The sequence below is a fragment of the Pelodiscus sinensis genome, chromosome 3 (genome assembly GCF_052426305.1).
Source record: "Pelodiscus sinensis isolate ZL-2025 chromosome 3, ASM5242630v1, whole genome shotgun sequence".
Taxonomy (NCBI): domain Eukaryota; kingdom Metazoa; phylum Chordata; order Testudines; family Trionychidae; genus Pelodiscus; species Pelodiscus sinensis.
In genome coordinates this window covers 196496945-196518399 of record NC_143054.1, presented here as the reverse complement: position 1 = coordinate 196518399, position 21455 = coordinate 196496945, and the positions used below count along the sequence as shown (strand labels likewise).

At 46.6% G+C, this 21455-nt stretch overlaps 1 long non-coding RNA gene across 2 annotated transcripts in view; it reads left to right on the top strand.

The window, feature by feature from the left end:
- Positions 1-19810, top strand: part of LOC142828088 (uncharacterized) — a 73931-nt gene extending 54121 nt beyond the window's left edge. The window contains exon 4 of one of the 2 annotated variants that reach the window (XR_012903054.2): positions 19616-19810. This is a non-coding gene — a long non-coding RNA (uncharacterized LOC142828088). Of the gene's footprint in view, positions 1-4434; positions 4575-19615 lie in introns of those variants that run through there. The other variant, XR_012903053.2, reaches the window with a different exon arrangement.
- The last annotated feature ends 1645 nt before the right edge of the window (positions 19811-21455 follow it).

Genomic DNA, 21455 nt, shown 5'->3' with positions numbered 1-21455 from the left:
TTTGGTATCATCTGCAAACTTAATAAGAGTACTCTCTATCCCAATATCTACATCATTGATGAAGATATTGAATAGTACGGGTCCCAAAACAGACCCTTGAGGAACTCCACTTGTTATCCCTTTCCAGCAGGATTTAGAACCGTTAACAACAACTCTCTGACTACGGTTATCCAGCCAATTATGCACCCACCTTATCGTGGCCCTATCTAAGTTATATTTTCCTAGTTTATCAATAAGAATATCATGCGAGACCGTATCAAATGCCTTACTAAAGTCTAGGTATATGACATCCACCGCTTCTCCCTTATCCACAAGGCTCGTTATCTTTTCAAAGAAAGCTATCAGATTAGTTTGGCATGACTTGTTCTTCACAAACCCATGCTGGCTATTCCCTATCACTTTATTACTTTCCAAGTGTTTGCATACGATTTCCTTAATTACCTGCTCCATTATCTTCCCTGGGACAGACGTTAAACTGACCGGTCTATAATTTCCTGGGTTGTTCTTATTCCCCTTTTTATAGATGGGCACAATATTTGCCTTTTTCCAGTCTTCTGGAATCTCCCCTGTCTGCCATGATTTTTCAAAGATCATAGCTAAAGGCTCAGATACCTCCTCTATCAGCTCCTTGAGTATCCTGGGATGCATTTCATCAGGACCTGGTGACTTGCTGACATCTAACTTTCCTAAGTGATTTTTAACTTGTTCTTTGTGTATCCTATCTTCTAAACTTACCCTCTCTCTGCTTGTATTCACTACGTTAGGCACACCTCCAGACTTCTCGGTGAAGACCGAAACAAAGAAGTCATTGAGCATCTCCGCCATTTCCAAGTTCCCTGTTACTGCTTCTCCCTCCTCACTAAGCAGTGGGCCTACCCTGTCCTTGGTCTTCCTCTTGCTTTTAATGTATTTATAAAAGGTCTTCTTGTTTCCCTTTATGCCTGTAGCTAGTTTGATCTCATTTTGTGCCTTTGCCACATGGAGGGCCAGGGCCGCAGCTGATGCAAATCAGAACATCAATGGAGACCTTCCGTTTACCTCCGCCGAGCAGCCGGCCTAATGAAACTCGGCAAAAGCTCACCCAGCCGGGATCACCCGAGGTGGAGTTGCAGCCAAGGAAAGGATAAAGTGCTACGTATTTTTTCCTTTTGTTTTGCCAAGATCTGACTAACAGGGCTACCTCTTTATTACTTTGCTACATTTCTAAGGCAGCACCTTCTCCTTTTCCCTCCCTCACTTGTTCAACTTCCCAGCCTGCCAGGCCTTCATTTCATAGAATCATAGGACTGGAAGGGACCTCGAGAGGTCATCGAGTCCAGCCCCCTGCCCTCAAGGCAGGACCAAGCTCCGTCTACACCATCCCTGACAGATGTCTATCTAACCTGTTCTTAAATATCTCCAGAGAGGGAGATTCCACCACCTCCCTTGGCAATTTATTCCAATATTTGACCACCCTGACAGTTAGGAATTTTTTCCTAACGTCCAATCTAAACCTCCCCTGCTGCACTTTAAGCCCATTACTCCTTGTCCTGTCCTCAGAAACCAAGAGGAACGAATTTTCTCCTTCCTCCTTGTGACACCCTTTTAGATATTTGAAAACCGCTATCATGTCCCCCCTTAATCTTCTTTTTTCCAAACTAAACAAGCCCAGTTCATGAAGCCTGGCTTCATAGGTCATGTTCTCTAGACCTTTAATCATTCTTGTCGCTCTTCTCTGTACACTTTCCAATTTCTCCACATCTTTCTTGAAATGCGGTGCCCAGAACTGGACACAATACTCCAGCTGAGGCCTAACTAGTGCAGAGTAGAGCGGCAGAATGACTTCACGAGTTTTGCTTACAACACACCTGTTGATACAATCTAGAATCATTTGAGGGCTCTCCAGTTCCCTTCAGAGCCCTGTTACCTCTCTCAAGTTTCGTGGATGTGCCCGACGTACCACCATACCAGACAACCCACCCCGAAGCGATTCTCCTCGGGGGTCTATCTACATTGTTCTGCATTTTGCTTCAGCTACCCCAGACTAACACGGCTACATTTCTATCACCAGGCCATTCAGGATTGTCTTGATAGTTTCCCTTCCGCCTTTGCCTCTGATCTCCCATACAATGCTCTGAAGGTTGATTTATAACGCCAGGGACTCTCAACCCTTTCTCAGGGCCCGTGAGTGTCTGTGGGGGAAGGAGGTACGCGCTGTTCTCAGCTGGAGGGGGAACTAAGCAGGCGGCTCGTTTTCCCCTTCACCTCAGTGTTTCCAGAGGCAGGGCTCATCCAATTTTTAGCAGATGTTGCACCCTCGACCAGTGGCTCTCAATCGTTTCGGACGATTTGTAAGGCTGGACGGCACGGCAGGGCCCAGTGAACAGGGCCAGTGTAAAACCCAACTGGCTCACTAACTATTTCTTACCCACAAAAGATAATCTGCGCGTAACGAGTTGTAAGTAAGTACAGCAGGCACGCCATCGCAGCAGCTCCCGGCCTGCAGGGCTGGCTGGGATCAGCAGCTGGCTCCGGGGCCCCGCGCTGTTCAGGTTAGACCTGGCCAAATGTGTGAGACACGCAAATGGCCTCGTGGTACCAGCCAGTCGAATTTGGCCTCCTGGAGCCTCTTCATCATGGCAGGGGGTGGTTTGGCCAGACCTGGGCAGTGCTTGGTGCCAGGTACCCCATATACTGGGTAGCCCGGGTACCAGCTCACAATGCCTGGGGCAGGGAACTGAGCCCAGCCCACCTCATGCTGCAGGGCTGAGTGTGGGACAGGCTCTGCAAACCCCTCAAGCCCCAGTGGAATGATCCACTCTCCTCCCGCCCCCGCCCGCACATTTGGGTGACTCATTTTGGATCATCCCTGGCAGGTTGAGAAACCCTGTCCTAGGTCACATGGGCCTTCTGAAGAGGCTACCCCTAATCTGTCTCATCGCACAGCTTCTGCTTCGCTGCAGCATCACTAGCACAGGAGGGCTGTGTCTAGACTGGCCAGGTTTCCCGGAAAATCAGCCGCTTTTCCGGAAAAACTAGCCAGCTGTCTACACTGGCCGCTTGAATTTCTGCAAAAGCACTGACTTCCTACTGTAAGAAATCAGTGCTGCTTGCGGAAATACTATTCTGCTCCCATTCAGGCAAAAGTCCCTTTTGCGCAAAGCTTTTGCGCAAAAGGGCCAGTGCAGACAGCTCAGATTTGTTTTCCGCAAAAAAGCCCCGATCGCGAAAATGGCGATCGGGGCTTTTTTGCGGAAAAGCGCGTCTAGATTGGCACGGACGCTCTTCTGCAAAAGCACTTTTTGCAGAAAAGCGTCTGTGCCAATCTAGACACTCTGTTCCAAAAATGCTTTTAACGGAAAACTTTTCCGTTAAAAGCATTTCCGGAAAATCATGCCAATCTAGATGCAACCGAGATGTTTAGGGAGACGGTACTCCTGGGAAAGAGCAAACCTGGACCTGCTCCCAGGGCCAGACCCCAGTGGGTGTACCTAGACCCATTCGAGTTACAGCCATTTACATCTGCTGACAGCACGCAGACATTAGCGGAAACCAGCATTCCCTGCAAGCTGAGCACTTGGGCAGCCATTCAGGAGAGAGTCAGGTGCTGCCCAGCTGATGAGGGGCATGTCTACACAGCAGGGCTAAAGTTGAATTAAGCTACGCAGCTTACGTCAATTGCGTAGCTGAAGTCAAAATAGCTGAATTCGGCTTTTGGTGCTGCCTACACAGCAGGAAGTCAAAGGAAGAACACTCTTCTTCTGACTTCCCTTACTCCTTGTGAAATGAGAGTTACACGAATTGGAGTAAAAAGTCCTCCAGCTCAACACGGTTTCAAAATAATGGCTTGCTGTGTAGACGCACATTTTGTTATTTCGAAATAATGTCAGTTATTCCAAAATAAAGCTGCTGTGTAGATGTACCCTACCAGAGCACCCACAGTGCCCGCAGCTGGCAGAATGTGTTTCTACAGGTGGTGCACATCAGCACATGCCTTGGTGCATATAACAAAATTTATTCCACACACTCGTGGAAAAAAAATTAGAGGAAATATTGATGGTAACCTGGGTAATTTTTACCTCCATCTACCATGACTCACTAGGAATTTCCACCAGAACAACAGTCAGCTGCTTCTGGAATGCTAGGGTCTTTGTTTCAGTAGCATTTCCCTATAGGGTCATCACATAGGCATGACGTCATCTCTCTGGGCATGGCTTTGAAATGCCCCCTGGCTTCAGAGGAGGCTGAGGGGATTATCTGAAGCCTGTTCAGGTCAAGGGAAAATCTTTCCTACTTCATTGAAGCTGGATTATTAGACCCAGATCATTGGAACAGAAGAGGTTTGTGATGGTTAGTGCTGTTCTAGGCCTTCTTAGGTACTTGTATTAGGTATGTATTTTACTAAAAAGTCTCTTGAAGCACCTTTCCTTTCAACACTCTTTTCCCTTTTCTTAGAGAGACCTTCCTTAAAGCTAATCCTTACAGAGACCAGTCGTGATACCACTTGCAAGCCACCTCCAATATTTCGTGGCAATAGTAATTTGTTCATTTTCACTCATTCCACTGTCGTCTTTTACACAAAGAGTGCTACGAATTTGCTGAATTTGGTGAGAAAATACATGAACATTTTTCCCACCCAGTTAATTTTCACTCATGTCTATTAATCCAGAAATAAAGATATTCTCTCAGTTTAGTGGACAGAAGCATAACAAGATCCGGTGACTGGGAGTTCTGGTTAAAAGACTTTCAAACTGGAAAGACATGGCTTTTTAAACAGCAATAGTAATGTCCTTCACCAAAGGCTCTTAAGCCAAGTACGCAGTCATACAATAAGAGGAAAGGTTCTCTCATGGGTCACTAACCAGTTAAAAAGTAGTAAAGAAAGGGTAGGAATAAAGGATCAGCTTTCACAGTGCCAAGAGGTAAATAGTTGGGTGTGCCAGGGATCTGTACTGGTACCAATGCTGTTCAGCATATTCGTAAATGATGAAGGAAAAGGGGTAAATAATGGGATGGCAAAGTTTGTAGATGCTACAAAATTGCGCAGGATAGTTAAGCCCAAAGCTGACTGCGAAGAGTTCCAAAGGGATCTCATTAAGCTGAGTGACAGGGCAACTAAATGGCAGATGAAATTCAATGTTGATAAGTGCAAAGTAATGCACAATGGAAAACATTATCTCAACTACATATAAAAAAATAATAGGCTCTAAATTAGCTGTTACCACTCAAGAAAGATCCTGGAGTCATTGTAGATACTCTTCCAGCCAGCGACCCAGACTTCACTCCTTGAGCTGCACACAACAACTTACTGCAGCTCTGTTCTGCAACTCCTTTTTATGGCCTTCCTGGTCCCTGATTGGCTGGTTCTCCTGCAGACACTCTAGAATCTTTGAGAACTTCTCTATTGCCTTTTTTGGGGGGCAAGTTATGACAGGACCACAAGACCTCCAGTAGGGAACCTCAGGGACTAGTCCACTCCATCACAAAGCAGCAGCCATCAAAGAAGCTAATACAATTTTAGAAATCGTTACGTCTACATTGGCAAGATTTTGCGCAAATACTTTTAACGCAAGCGTTTTTGCGTTAAAGTATTTGCGCAAGAGAGCGTCTACACTGGCATGTGCTTTTGCACAAGAGATGTGCTTCTGCGCAAAAGCACCCGTGCCAGTGTAGACGCTGTCTTGCGCAAGAAAGATCCAATGGCCATTTTAGCCATCGGGCTTTCTTGCGCAAGAAATTCATGTTGCCTGTCTACACTGGCCTCTTGCACAAGAACAGTTGCGCAAAAGGGCTTATTCCTGAGCGGGAGCATCATGGTTCTTGCACAAGAAGCCCTGATTTCACACATTAGAACATCAGTGTTCTTGCGCAAGAACTCCCCGCCAATGTAGACAGGCAGCACGTTTTTGCACAAACATCAGCATTTCCCAAAGTGTGATCTGTGGCCCAGTACCGGTCCTCAGAAAAAAAATACCGGTCCTCAGAAAAATGTGTGCGCACGATTCTTGGGAGAGAGCCTGCTGCCCACAGCGTGCGTCTGCCAGGCATGCTTCCGGGCGGCAGGGCTAGATCCGACGGGCATTAGGACTCAGGGAGAACGCTGGGTGCACCAATGCAGAACAGGAGCTGGCGCCGGCTGGTAAAGCGGCTGGGATTGGGGCCAGGAGGGGTGGGCGGCCGCGCTGATGCTACCTCCAGGGACCACAGAGGTAGCATGGGCTTCCTGCAGGGACGGGGGGCAGTTCTGCAGCTGCGTGCCAGGTCCTGGAAGTGCGCAGGCTGCTCTCCCTCCTGCCCCAACTGCCAGCGCGGTACCTAAAATGCCGGTCCATCGTGCACTGGGGAGGGAGTGGGGATCTGGGACTGCACCGGCTCTGGCGGCTTGGGCAGCGCGTGCTGCCGTGGGGAGCAGAGGAGCAAGATGCGCACTGCCCCAGCAGTTGGGGCTGGGGCAGTTCGGGACTTCCCCTCCCCCCGTGCAGGAAGGCATCAGGTGTGCGACGGACCAGTGTTTCAGGTACCGCGCTGCTGTTTGGTAGACCGGGGAGCAGCCTGCACACTTCCTGGGCCTCGCCTTGCAGCTGCAGGATCTCCTCCCCCCCCCCCCCCCAGCCAGACCCCCAAACTCCTGCACCCTCACATCCACAAGCCTGTGGCTTGCTCAGCACCTCAACCCTCCACCTGAGCCCAACACTCCCCAACCTGGAGTCCCCCTCCCCAAGCCAGCATCCCCTTCTCCACATCCTCCTGCATCCAAATTCCCTCCCAGAGTTTGCACCTCTCACTCTCTCCTACACCTAAATCCCTCATTCACACCCCAGAGCCTGCACCTCCTGTCTCAACCCAGTTTATATGCGTTGATATTTTTGGGTCACCAAAAAAGGTACTGAAAAAAACCGAGTTCCAACTATATAAAGTTTGGGAAACCCTGGGCCCGACAGTCTAGCCAGCTTTCTATCCATCCTACAGTCCATTTATCCAATCCATACTTCCTTAACTTGTTGGCAAGAATACTGTGGCAGACCGTATCAAAAGCTTTGCTAAAGTTGGCATTGGGGGGGGGGGGGGGGCTTTGGGAGGACCAGAAAATTTATATGCATATTCATCATTTGCTTAATGAATATGCAAATAAAGTTACCAGTCCTCCAAAAGCTTGTGAATGGGTTTACTGGGTCCCCAGTATCAAAAAGATTGGGAACCACTAGTATAGATAATAAAACAGAAACCATCATAATACTACTACATAAATTCATGGTATACCCCCACCTTAAATATTGAGTGTAGTTCTGGGCTGTGTCTAAATTACATGGCTCCATCGACAGAGCCATGTAGATGAGGGTTGTAGACAAAGGGAAATGAAGCCGTGATTTAAATAATCGTGGCTTCATTTAAATTTACGTGGCTGATCAGCTGTGTGTCGGCTCAGCGCGCTAGTCTGGACGCTCCCGCGCCGACTTGAAAGCCCTTTATCGACCTCCCCGTTATGCCTCGTAGGATGAGGTTTACCAGGGAGGTCAATAAAGGGATTTCATGTCAGCAGGGTAGCGTCCAGACTAGCGCGCTGAGCCAACAAACAGCTGATCAGCTGTTTGTTGGCTCAGCGCAGCAGCCATGTAAATTTAAATGAAGCCGCGATTATTTAAATCAAACAGATCTACATGGTAGTTTAGACGTACCCCTGGTTACCCCCTATCTGGAAAGATATATTAGAACTGGAAAGAGGGACCAAAATGATTAGGGCTAAGGAAACATGTTCCATAGGAGGAGAGAGTAAAAGGAATGGGAATGAAAAGAGATGACAGAGGGAATAGAGATCTATAAAATCATGACTGGTGTGGAGAAAATGAATAAGGAAGTGGTTTTTACTCCTTCGTGTAACACATGAAATGAAGAGGCAGCAGGTTTAAAACAAACATAAGGAATGTCCGTCTCCAAAGACTCCTAAGCTAAGTATGCAGTCATACGATAAGAGGGAGGGTTCTCTCATGGGTTACTAACTAGTTAAAAAGTAGTAAAGAAAGGGTAGGATAAAGGGTCAAGCTTTCCAAGTGCTGAGAGATAAATAGTTGGGTGTCCCAGGGATCTGTACCGGTACCAATGCTGTTCAGCATATTCATAAATGATGAGAGGAAAAGGGTAAATAATGGGATGGCAAAGTTTGCAGATGATACAAAATTGGTCCGGATAGTTAAGCCCAAAGCTGACTGCGAAGAGTTCCAAAGGGATCTCATTCCAAAGTCTTCACACAATGCACAGTCAAGCTGTGGCTCTAGTTTCCACTGGGTTCAAAAAGGACGAGATAAGTTCATGAAGAACAGGCCCATCACTGGCTATTAGCCACAACCCCAGGGTGGAATCCTCTGATTGCCAGGACCTGGGACTGGACAACAGGAGATGGACCCCATGCTAATTTCTCTGTTCTGTTCATTCCCTCTGGGGCATTGGCCATTGTTGGAAAATAGGACACTGGGCTGGAGAGACCTTTGGTCTGACCCATTCTGCCATTGTTATCCAAACTCTATTGGTATGTTGTGAAAATATTCAGCACATTTTCTCTATCGCTTGTAGCACAACATATAAGACATGTCTCTTTGGTATACCTTTGCCACAGCACTCACTCACTAGGTCACACTTCCCTCAAGAAGAAAATACCCTACACAATAAAAAATGGCATATAGAATTACAATTAGTAACCCCCTCCCACTCCGGATATGTAGTACAAAAGAAGGGCAGAAGCAATAGACTTCAAGAGGCTTCAAACTGCTGGCTGAGGTAAGATGGACAAAGAGCTCAAGCAGGAATCAAGATTCAAAGTTTGGCTTTGCCAGCTGACTCCTTGGGCAAATCACTGACTTAATCCAGGCTTCAATCAGGTCTGTGAAGTGAGGATGATAACGCTGGTTTTGTTTGCCTTTTGGGGGGGGGGGAAATGTCTATGCTGAAAAAAAAAAAAAGCCTGTTATGCAGAAGGTTGTGGATTAAGACTAGCTGAAAAATTTCCATCAAACCCTTTTTAAATAGGAAATTGGGTATTTGAAGGATTTTTTTTTAAAAGTCTACTTTCCCCTGAAAAATAATTCCCCCCCCCCCCCCCCAAAAACAAAAATCAGCCCAAAAGTGTTAGATTTCAATCTGGAAATGCTGCCACACTGCCTCGTAGAAGTTATAGTTTGGGTTCCTCATGTCCCCATTCTCTCCTATGGTCTGGGTCCTCAGCCAGACTACATCGCCCATATTGTCAAAAAGTCAGTTTCCTATGGGAAGGAAAGGAAGGAGAACAACCTACTTTTTCCAACCAGCTCTAGTGTGGATTGATCTCATGAACCTCAGGCAAATTATCTTAATTTCTCATGGAAGAAACCGATGGAGAAAAATGCTGCAAAATGACCTGTGAATTTGGGATGCTAGTACTCCAGCTAGGGAGGAAAAAGCCATCTCCTTGTGTAGATTATAGGAAAGTGAATCTTCACTGAGACTAAATCCACTTGTCTAGACTGTGACTTCCATGATCCGTCCTCCTTGGCAGATAAGCCAGGGAAAGAATTCATCAGCTCTTGTTAGCCATGTGGACCCAGCTGCAAATAATCAATTGAACCTCTGATTGCTTGGTTTGATATCAGGACCCAAAATAATTCCTCTTCTGGTGCACACGGGGACGTCAACTGCAGTGTGGCGTATTCATTAAAATATTGTCGCAGCAGAGCGTCTGCTCAGACTCAGCACGTATCACTCAAAGCTGACCGGTGCGGGGAAGGATGCGAGGTCTGTTCAGTTAATGATAAACAATCCATACCTAATAAAATTAGCAAACACAAACAAGCCGCTAGCATCCAAGCCGCCATCTGAAAGTGAAATGTGTTTTGAATTGACGGCCCTACAGGGAAGAGATACGGTCTGAGAACTGGGCGGAACTTGACACTGCCAAGAACTGCACTCGTTTGAAAACTGTTTATCGGGAGGGTGATTTGGTATTTTTAATTTTCACTCTCAGCAATTGACAGTCACCTGCTGTGAGCTGGACAGTAAAACGTGCTTCCTTTCCAAGTCCCAGGTCCCGCCTCCGCAAGGGGCAGCGTGTGTCACCGCTCCAGCCCAGAGCAGCCTCAGGAAGGAATTGGGACTCGGGAAGAATTGTCACAACCCTCTTCCTGGGCTCCTCTGGAGGATGCAGTTTATGTCCCTGCCTTGTGCCTGGCTGGCTGACCTGGGCAGTGAGGAGAGCTAAAATCTGGCATAACGAGCCGCTGTAGGAAGCTATTTGCGGAGCATGGCAAGTTTTATTGGTCCTCCAGAACCCAAGGACCGTGCTATGAGTTCTGGAGCGCCATCTACTGGCATTGTACATACGCGCTATGGCGCACTCTGGTGACAGGGTGAGGAAACCAAGCTCCGCCCCTTCCCCACACACTTTTGTTGAAGTGGTGGTGGAGGATGGTCTGGAAGGGAAGGGTTACTCTCCATCAAAGGAGCCCCCTGCCCCTGCTCTTTACCCCCTGTTCAGCTGAACAAAGAAAGGGCACAGCCGCACCTGTTCTGGTGAGATTGTGTCCTACTGGGCTTTTCTCTAGGGCACTGAGAACATGCCAGTTTTGACTCACCACATTGCTCTGAGTGTTCCCTGGGGCTGGCTTCACCTTGGCTTTGGTCCCCAGCTCACCATGGCAGCAGAAGCTCCTGGAAGGGGAGCTGTTTCTCCGCCCGAAGTGGGGAAGGGAGTAAGACGGTGCTGACAGGGTCAGTGTAGTCAGATGGGTGGCTCCCAGCAGCTTTCCAGGAAGACAGCGCTGCAATGAACACCTGTCCCTCCAGCCCTAGTTCTGGTTGTAGCAATGCATGTATAGATCACCCACTTCAATCTGGCCAACTCCCCTCCTTGGGCTCAGGACAAGAGGAGATGGTGATGACACAACTGAAGTGGCATGTCCCCTCCAGCCCATCCCTTAAGGTCTCACATGACCTTCTTATCAATAAACTAGGAAAATGCAGCCTAGAAGTGGCTTCTATAAGGTGGGTGCATAACTGGCTGAATAACCATCCTCGGAGAGTTGTTATGAATGGTTCACAGTCATGCTGGAAAGGCATAACAAGTGGGGTTCTGCAGGGGTCCGTTTTGGGACCAGCTCTGTTCAATATCTTCATCAATGATTTAGATGAGGGCATGGAGAGGATGCTTATTAAGTTTCCAGATGATACCAAGCTGGGAGGGCTTGCAACTGCTTTGGAGGATAGGGTCAGAATTCAAAATGATCTGGACAAACTAGGGAAATGCTCTGAGGTAAACAGGATGAAGTTTAACAACAACAAGTGCAAAGTGCTCCACTTATGAAGGAACCATCTGTTTCACACATACAGAATGGGAAGTGACTGTCTAGTAAGGAGCCCTGAAGAAAGGGATCTAGGGGTCATTGTCGACCACAGTTAAACACAAGACAACAGTGTGATCCTGTTGCAAAAAAAAAAAAAAAAAAAAAAAAAGCAAACATGATTCTGGGATGCATTAATGGGAGTGTTGTGAGCAAGACACGAGAAGTCATTCTGCACTGATTAGGCCTCAGTTGGAGTATTGTGTCCAGTTCTGGGCACCACATTTCAAGAAAGATGTGGAGAAATTGGAGAAGGTCCAGAGAAGAGCAACAAAAATCATTAAAGGTCTAGAGAACATGAGCTATGAGGGAAGGATGAAGGGAGGGCTTGTTTAGTTTGGAAAAGAGAAGACTAAGAGGAGACATAGAATCATAGAATAATAGGACTGGAAGGGACCTCGAGAGGTCATCAAGTCCAGCCCCCCGCCCTCAAGGCAGGACCAAGCTCCGTCTACACCATCCCTGACAGATGTCTATCTAACCTGTTCTTAAATATCTCCAGAGAGGGAGATTCCACCACCTCCCTTGGCAATTTATTCCAATATTTGACCACCCTGACATGATAGCGGTTTTCAGGTATCTCACAGGGTGTCACAGGGTGGAGGGAGGAAAATTGTTCTCTTTGGCCTCTGATGACAATACAAGAAGCAAGTGGCTTCAACTGCAGCAAGGGAGGCTTAGGTTGCTCCTTCTTGCGCAAGAGCCTCTTCTGAAAAAAATGGTGGCTCAGTAGGTATGCAAATGAGGCTCGGCGATATTCCACGCTTAGCCTCATTTGCATATTACTTGCCCAAGAAGCCGTGAGTGTTGACATAGAGCTTTAGAAAGACAAGGGCTGTCTAGTCAACCACAGGATATGGGTGAAGGCCTAGCTGAGGAAGGCAAGCTCAAGCCCCGCCCCTTCTGTTCAAAGCCACACCCCTTCCCTGTGACCGTGACCCATCTAGGGTTGCCAGGTGTCCTGTATTGACCTGGACAGACTGGTATTTTCGCCTCCTGTCTGGTAAAAAAATTCAGCAATACCAGACACCTAAATGTCTGCTATTTTCTGATTTTTTCCCAGCCAGCAGGCGAAAATCCCAGGTGCTAACCTGGTTCTGCACAGGAGCAGTCTGGCCCGGAGCAAGAAGACAAGATTAAGGATGGCTGCCGCAGCCTATTAGGGCCAAAAAACCTCAAAGGCATTTCTTAAAGTGGCCATGCTGGGGGGTGGGGGGGGTGGGGGGGGGATTTATTTATTTATTTATTTATGCTTAATAACTCTCAGGGTCCTTTTTTTTTTTGGCTTAACAACTTTGGTTTCCCCCTCCCCCCCCCCAACAGAATTTTTTCCTCTATGGTTTTTTGGTTTTTTTTTTGAAGGGGGGGGCTGTCAATATTTTTGGTTAAACCATCTGGCACCCCTAACAACATCCCCCACCCCACAGCCAGGCCCCGTCCAACCCCAGCCCTCAAGTCCAATCCTTCCTGGCCACCTGTAAGGCTGGGGCTGCCATGCCATGGGATCAGCCCGCCTGGGCAACCAGGCACTGTATGTAGTTTTGAAAAGGCAACGCCTTCCCTTGCCTACATTACCCACCGCCCATGTCACAGGATATGGGCTTGATGCAGGAATGACTGGATGCAATTCTCTGGCCTGGTGTCATATGGGAGGACAGACTTGACCATCATCATGGTCCATGCTGGCCTTGAAATCTCTGAACTCGTGCAAAAAAAACCAACCAACATTGCCAGGAAGATCTGAGACTAAGGTTTCTTCTTAGTTAACTACCCAAAAACAGCCAAGAGGAAGCAGGTAAGTTCATAAAACATTGTTTTCTATGCACCTTAAATATATAGCGTTTGTTCCTAGCGTCTGTTGACAATGTCCCTTTAATGGAAAGCGTTCCTGTTGGCAGTGATGCCTCTGTATACTAGCTGAAAACTCAAGGGGCAGCGAAGCTTACTGTGCAGATTTTTAATTGTCAGTCACTTCCTTGATGTTGCTTTCTGAAGAGCGAAGTTGAATGCATAATGCAACAACGAGTATGACAATTATAGAATTAAACTCATCTTCAGTGCCAGGGTGGAGAGAATACACAGCTGGGTTATTACGGACATGCAGTGCTGTGGACAATGTCTCCTAAATCAATTAATGATAAAAGTCACATATTTTCTCAACCTTAAGTGCCGTACAGCTCCTTTTGTCACGTAACTCATATTGTGACAATTGACATGCAGCCTGGCATGAATCTAAGAAACTAGGCAATCACTGTGAACTCTCCGCTTCAAATACAGACCAAAGCAGAAGCCAGGGCTGGTAGGAACTATGCAAATTCTGAGGAATACATGATTGTTTTGTTGGGAACATTTGAACAAGTTGAACACCATCACAGCAGGATTTTGGAAGAAAACTTATAGCTGCTCACAGACTAAGAAAGATTCAAGGAACAAATCTAATTTACTGGACGACTGACAAAGCATTTGTGTTATCATTCAGATCAAATACATGTCCATGCAGAGTTTTAATGCTAATAACAAGCTAACAACAACACCTCCCAAAACTCACATTTATTTTTCTACCAGATGTGTTACATATTCATCTCAGAAGCCATGAATGAGGGTCTGAGTGTTAAGACTGCTATATAATCCTGAAATATCTTCTTTAGCTCCCCCCTGCAGCCTTCAGAGCTGTCTCCCAGACCATCTCAGCAAAGAATTAAGCATGTGATTAAATCCATCCTTAGTAAACAAATCACTTAAGCACATTTGTGACACACAGTGCTGTAATAATCTTTGTACAAAATATGCCTTGTGACCTATCATTTGAAAACTAATAACTCACTAGGCAGTAATATCATGGTGATGTGTATGTAGCAACATTATGCGTAGAGTTAGAAAATCCTTCCTGTATGATATTGGAGGCACATGTTCAAACTATCTTGTTTTCCTGCTCCGGGCCAAACAGCTCCTCTGGAACCAGGTAAGCACCCAGTATTTTTGCCTACTGGCCGGGGAAAAAAAAAAAAAAACAGAAAATGCTGGACTGCAAAAATACAGGCCTGTCCAGGTCAATACCGGAAACCTGGCAACCCTATGTGTTTCCCTCAATTTGCATATATGAGGTAAACAGAATCTTCATACAGTAAGAAGGAGAAGAAAGAAGACAAAGAAAATCTGCATTTCAGCATAAACAGGTGAAAAGAAACCACATGAAGCCTCCCTCCTCCACCAGATTTTACATCTCCTTGGTCTCAGCTTCACAGAGCTTTTTGTAAGGGTCGCTCTCAGGAAAATATATTTCAACGGGTGACTGAACTATAAAAGGGAGGGGCAAAAACATCCTATGTTCTCTCTCTGGCTACGTCTAGACTGCATCACTCTGTTGACAGAGGGATGCAGATTAGGCGCATCAAAATTGCTAATGAAGCTGGGATTTAAATATCTGGCACCTCATTAGCATAAACATGGCCGCTGCTTTTTTTCGACACGGGGCTTTGTCAACAAAAAGCAGTGGTCTAGACACGGATCTCTCGAAAATAAACCCTTTTCCGACAGATCCTGTCTACCTCATTTTTTAAAAACATCATTTTTTGAGGTTGACAGGATCTGTTTATTTTCGACAGATCCGTGTCTAGACCGCCACTTTTTGTCGACAAAGTGGCGGCCATGTTTATGCTAATGAGGCACGGGATATTTAAATCCCGTCTTCATTAGCAATTTCGACGTGCCTAATCTGCATTCCCCTGTCGACAGAGGGATGCAGTCTAGACATAGCCTCTCTGTTCACTTAAGACCAAAAAAAAAAAAAAAAAAAACACAGCCTTTGGGGACACATCCTGGCTGGTAAGTGTGGTCAGAAAAGTACTGAGGACACATGGCAAGGGACTTCATCTTGAACCAAGTCTAGTTTGGTGAATTCAGAAAGCATTTTATCCTTATTTCTCTTGTAACTATTTCTTACTTGCAGTCACTTTAGAATCTCTCTTCATTTAAAAAAAGCTGGGTTTATTTTTTAATTGACATTAACGCCGTACTGTGAATTGTTTAGGTAACTCCATTTAAGGTAACAGATTGTTGTATGTTGATCCCTTTAGAGGGGAGACAGACCTAATATAGCGAGACTGTCCAGGAAAAGGCTGGACAGTGCAACACACTATTTGGGGGGGAAAACTTGAGACTGAGGTGTTGGGGTCACTCTGCAAATGGGAACCAAGGCGAGTGGCAGCCAGAGTGTGGCTGGTGTTTGTTGACAAGTTGCTGGGGTCAGATCTGCTGGATTAGGGCTGGGGCTATACACAGACATTCAGGGAGTGACCTGTTTGGCTGTTTGAGGAGCCCAGCGTAGGACCTACAGCAGCAACGCATTGTGAGGCATCCCAGGTTGCAGGCCAAGTGATAACACAGCTGAGCACTTGGGCGGCCACCCAGGACAGACTCAAATGCAGCCCAGCTGATTAGCAGAGCATCTGCAGCTGGCAGAATGCACTTCTGTTGGTGGCGCACATGTTTCGGTGCACAAAACAAAATGTATTCTGCCCATGGATGGAAAAAATGAGAGGGAACATTGGATGGCACCCTGGAAGGCCATAGCATCTTTAACGTCAAGCACATGCTTAAATCTCGTCAAAATCAATAGGATTTATGTGCATACTTTGCTGAACTGGTACCCTAAAGAAAGCAGCCCTGAGCAGAACCAGAACTTGCATTGTGGACGTTTTCTCTTTGACTTCAAATGGAAGAGGATTAGGGAACCCTTAGCAAATCTCTCTTTTGAGTAAGTGACTAGCACAAAAAGCATTAAGGAGAATGCTTCTTCTTGGCCATAAATCTGTGCTCATCGCCTCCAGGTCTGATTGCACAGACTGTGGAACACAGCTTTATTACATCTCATTTGCTTTCATATTCTGTACTGTTTTATATCATGGTAGAAAATAAATACGCAGCTCCACTGGGATAGTAAAGTGATGCACACCTAGCCACTGATGAAATGAGGCTCTAGATATTAGTGGTCATGAAAAAAAGGCAGTAGCATCTCCCACTATGGATAGAGTCTTCTTACTCTCCTTCTAGGATGTAACACCTTGCTCCAACGTGGCATTTTCTACCAGTTCAGCTCAAAAAACTTTACACAAGAGGCAAGTGCCATTATCCTATTTTACTGACACACAATGAGGGCTCCACCCACTAGGCTACACTGCATTGTTTTTGATATTTGGCCACACGGCAAAGAAATTGCAATATTGCTTTAACTGGATCGATGTGTATGTAACCTACACAAACACAAGTTTGTCACCCTCTAGAGCAGTGATTCCGAAGCTTTTCAGCATCACGCCCCCTTTTGGGATTTTCGAAAATCCCTCACGCCCCTCCCCCAATAGCAAAACATGTTGAGCAAAAAAAAAAAAAAGGAAGTGACCGGGGGGGCTGGGTTGCCTCATGCCCGCCCTGGAATTTCTTCATGCCCCCCAGTTTGGGAACCCATGCTCTAGAATCATGCCTCTGAGAAGTAGGAGTCTGCTATCTGAAGATAGTCACTTCCGCAGCAACATTGAGACTTACTAATAACATTACATTAATCGATTACAACTTAGATTACTACAAACCTGCCTTTACCTTTATTGAATTTTAGGAGATGCTTATAATTACTCTCATCCACACGAGCCTCAGAGAATATTTTAAGTCAGTCTTCTGGTTTGGGGAACTTATTTTAGTGAATGTAATGTTCAGTTTAGTTAAAAAACTAAGAAATCTGTTTTCAGGAAGGCTACATCTACACTGCACGATTATTTCGGAATAAGCTATTGCAGAAGAAATACTCTGAAATACCTTATTTCGAAATAGCGCATCCGCACTGCAGGGTTGCCTGGAAATTAATCCGAGGAAGGCTCCTCTAATGCTGATGCGCTACCTCGATTTACAGCCCCAGGAAGCACCAGGGAGGAATTACCGTGAATGGCCCAGAGGAAGGAGCTATTTCAAAATAGCAGCAATGGAACATCTACAGTACCGCTACTCAAAGAGGTGTTATTCTTCGTGGAATGAGATTTACAAACACTGAAATAAGCCGCCCATAATTTCAAAATAACAGGCTAGCTGTGTAGAAGCTCACATAGTTATTTCAGAATAAGACATTCTTCCAAAATAATGCTGCTGTGTAGACATACCCTTATTGACTTACACAAAAAACATCAAAGAGAATGCCTCTCTTTGGCCATAAATCTGTTTTCATCACCTGCAGGTCTGATTACACAGACTGTGGAATGCAGCTTTATTACATCTCATTTGCTTTCTGCATTGTTGTATTTTCTATTACAGTAGAAAGAGCTCTAAATGAATGTTATTTTTGCCTAGTTTAGCTGCCTTCAGTTGTGGCTGAAGATGCTGATTGTAATCTTGAGAACTCTGGTTAAGTGGCACATGACCAACAAATGTGTCTTTTCACAGAGCAGGACACCTCTTTACTAAGAGATAGGAGGATATGGTGTCCCCGGGATATTTCACAGAGAAATGGTACATAGGACTTGGTCTGTCAAGGTCACAAAAGCTAAGCCAGGAGATTCTTATCATTCCTTCACCCCAACCTCTCTTCAAAGACAAAAACCTCCGGTGCCGTGGATGCTTGTGCAAACATGGTGTTCTCAGGTGTGCAATGATACCCCAGCACAGCAAAATTGTGTATGACAAATTTGCTTTCCAACAATAAAGGATTCAGGCTGTTCTCATTATACAATCACCAAATAGTAGCTCAAAAAGGAATAGAAAGACAGGGGAAAAAAACCCCCACAATGGAGATCACAGCTCAGATTCATTAAAAAACAGGAGAACAGTCCAAGATTTCCCTGAAAGGCACCACAAAGATTTACTATCTGTTTGGCTTCCACCACCTCCTTAGTCAGGTCTTCTAGGCTGCATAAAGTATGCATGAGTAATAAAAATCATCTGAATTTTGCCAGGACTTCTTTGCAGAGCGAGGATCCATGAAATAGATTTGGATAAGAAAGGTCTCGGGATTCACTCCAGATTGAACAGTCATCTTCAAATGCTGGGGGGTCACCAGAAGTGACCAAAGTGTTGCCAAAAGACAGCATGGGACTTGAGCGGAGAATGCACATAGAGGTATCTACGTTTACATGTCCCACCCCAAAACAACGGATAGTAACCTCAACAAAGCCCCACTAATGTAAAATTCCCGCGGCCTTAGATGACTTATGAAAGCCAGACTGCACTTAACCACACTTACTAATGAAGAAAGCTCAACTTACTAATGAAGAAAGAATCAACTGTAGCTGGCGAGCTCCCAGACAGACATGCACCCTGGTGAAAACAGCTGTCACCTTGCCCGATGAAGATAACATTCACCTAGCATGTTCTCCTGGACGTATCGTAACTGCAGCAACTAAAATAGTACCGAGAAGTGGGAATGGACTGCAGCTAGGAACTGCAAAGAACGACGAACCATCAGGACCTATAGGCTGGCTCTGTGCTCATCTCAATTCTCTATGCAGGGCTGGAAATTCTACCTTTGCCCCTCTGCATGCAGAACCAGGTGGTAAAATGGTGACAGTTTTGCAAGGCTGCAAGGCGTGAAAGATGGCAGATGGATTGTCCTAGCTTGGGAATCCCCATGAATCATAGAAACATAGAATCCTAGAGCTGGAAGAGACCTCAGAAAGTCATTGAGTCCAATCCCCTGCCCAAAGCAGGAACAACCCCAACTCCATCATCCCAGCCAGGGCTTTGTCATCCAAGACTTAAAAACCTCCAGGGATGGAGATTCCACCCGCTCCCTAGGGAACCCAGCCCGGTGCTTCACCACCCTCCTAGGGAAATAGTTTGTCCTAATATCCAACCAAGACCTCCCCCACTGCAACTTGCCCATTGCTCCTTGTTCTTTCATCCATCACTACTGAGAACAGCCTCTCTCCATCCTCTTTGGAACCTCCCTTCAGGAAGTTGCAGGCTGCTATCAAATCCCCCCTCCCTCTTCTCTTCTGCAGACTAAGTAAGTCCAAATCCTTCAGCTTCTGCTCGTAGGTCAAGTGCTCCAGCCCCCTCATCATTTTGGTTGCCCTCTGCTGGATCCTCTCCAATGCGTCCACATCCGTTCTGTAGTGGGGGGCCCAGAACTGGACACAATACTCCAGATGTGGCCTCACCGAATAAAGGGGAATAATCACTTCTTTAAATCTGCTGGCAATGCTCCTCCTAATGCACCCTAATATGCCATTCGCCTTCTTGTTAGAAGGACCCTGTTGACTCATATCCAGCTTCTCATCCATTGTAATCCCCAGGTCCTTTCGTGCTGAACTGCTACATCGCCATGAGAAGAGGGCCATGCAGGAGGGAGCCAACTGGAACGCTAGGCTGATGGGATGACAAGCTCTATGGAAACAGGATGGCTGAGTCCTGCTCCCTCATGCCCTTGTGGAGTGGGCTGAAGATGCCAGTTCCCTGCCATGTTCTAAGTACCACAGTTCCCCGGTGACTGAAACTCTCGTTTCATTTTTAATGATCGCCAGACTTAAGGGGGGGGGGGGGAATCCTTTTAAAAGTCCCTTTGTTGGTGAACGTGATTCATTTCTCCTTTGAACTAGCTGTGAGAAGTGCTGTCTGGTGGCATTTTTAGGAACCACCCCTCACCATTACAGCCGCGGTCCCATGAGTCACCGCTCCAGGGGCGTCCGTGACATTGAATGGCAGAGCTGTGGGATGCCATAGAAGAGGCTGCTTCACGGAGCTGTTTCAATGGCCTGCCTGGCGCGCTGGCGTCCCAGCCGGGCTGGCTTTCATAACGGCAGGTGTGTCTCTTGCTGCGTGTTTAACTAATGGCTTCCCACGAGAAAGAACATAAGCACGGAGCCAAAAGCTTTTCCTCCCCCCTGTGCTCTGTTCAATGCATTTACCTGCTCTCAGAACAGTTATTGGTACACACAAAAAGAGAAATATATTTTAAGAATGAGGTCGAGCGGCAAACTTAGGAATCATGGACTTAGACTTATGCAGCCTCCCGCCAGGAGATCGGTCTTTGTAAAGTTGTGTGGGAGAGAGAGATTTTCTCCCGGATAATATCAAAGTCTGAGCCAGCTCTGGGTCTTGGAGGGACTGCTTGGCTTGGAACACCTTCCATCCCTGGGTCTTGTCTCTTGCTCCTTGGATCAGTAGGGGCTGGCAAGGTTGTGTGGGCAGAATGCATGACCTGGGGTACACACAGGGGCAAATAGTCTGTCCAACTAAGGAATGGGAATAGGCATTTCTGGTGTTATGGACAAAGCTTGGAATTGCATTAAGGACATAAGAACGGCCAGACTGGGTCAGCCCAAAGTCCCATCTAGTCCAGTGTCCTGTCTGCCCACAGTGGGCAATGCTAAGTGTCCCCAGAGGGAGGGAACACAACAGGGAATCATCAAGTGATCCCTCCCCTGTCACCCATTCCCAGCTTCTGACAGAGGCTAGGGACCATTCCTGCCCATCCTGGCTAATAGCCATTGATGCCATGAATTTATCCAGATTAATCATTTAGAGGATGTCTAGACATCTACATGGCTCCGTCGACGGAGCCACGTAGATGAGTTTACTAGACACAGGGAAAAGAAGTGGCGATTTAAATAATCGCCGCTTCATTTATATCAAAATAGCCACCACGCTGTGCCGATCAGCTGTTTGGCGGCACAGTGTGGTAGTCTGGACGCACTGATTTCCTCACATGAGATCGTCAGTGTTCTTGCAGAAATTCAAGCGGCCAGTGTAGACAGCCAATGGCCCCCAGCCACTCTGATTTGATGCTTTGATTGTTCCAAAATCTCAGAAGAAAACAGGAAATGGCAAGAGTATGCAGATGCGCCTCAGAGCGCTTTGCTGCGGTAGCTCCCCACCTGGGCTCCTCAAACATCTGTAGGTCACCCTTGGGGTGGCTGTGTATAGCCCCAGCCCTGATCCAGCAGCTCTGACCCCAGAGCTGTGTTGGCAAACACCAGACACACTCTGGCTTCCACCAGCCTCAGTTACCACTTGCAAGGTGACCACCACACCCTTCCTGTCCTGGATTTTCCCCAGCAAGTGTGTTCCACTCTGTCTAGCCCTCTCTTAGACGCTAAAGAGAGATTAGGTCCATTGCTCCATGTCAGAGCTGTT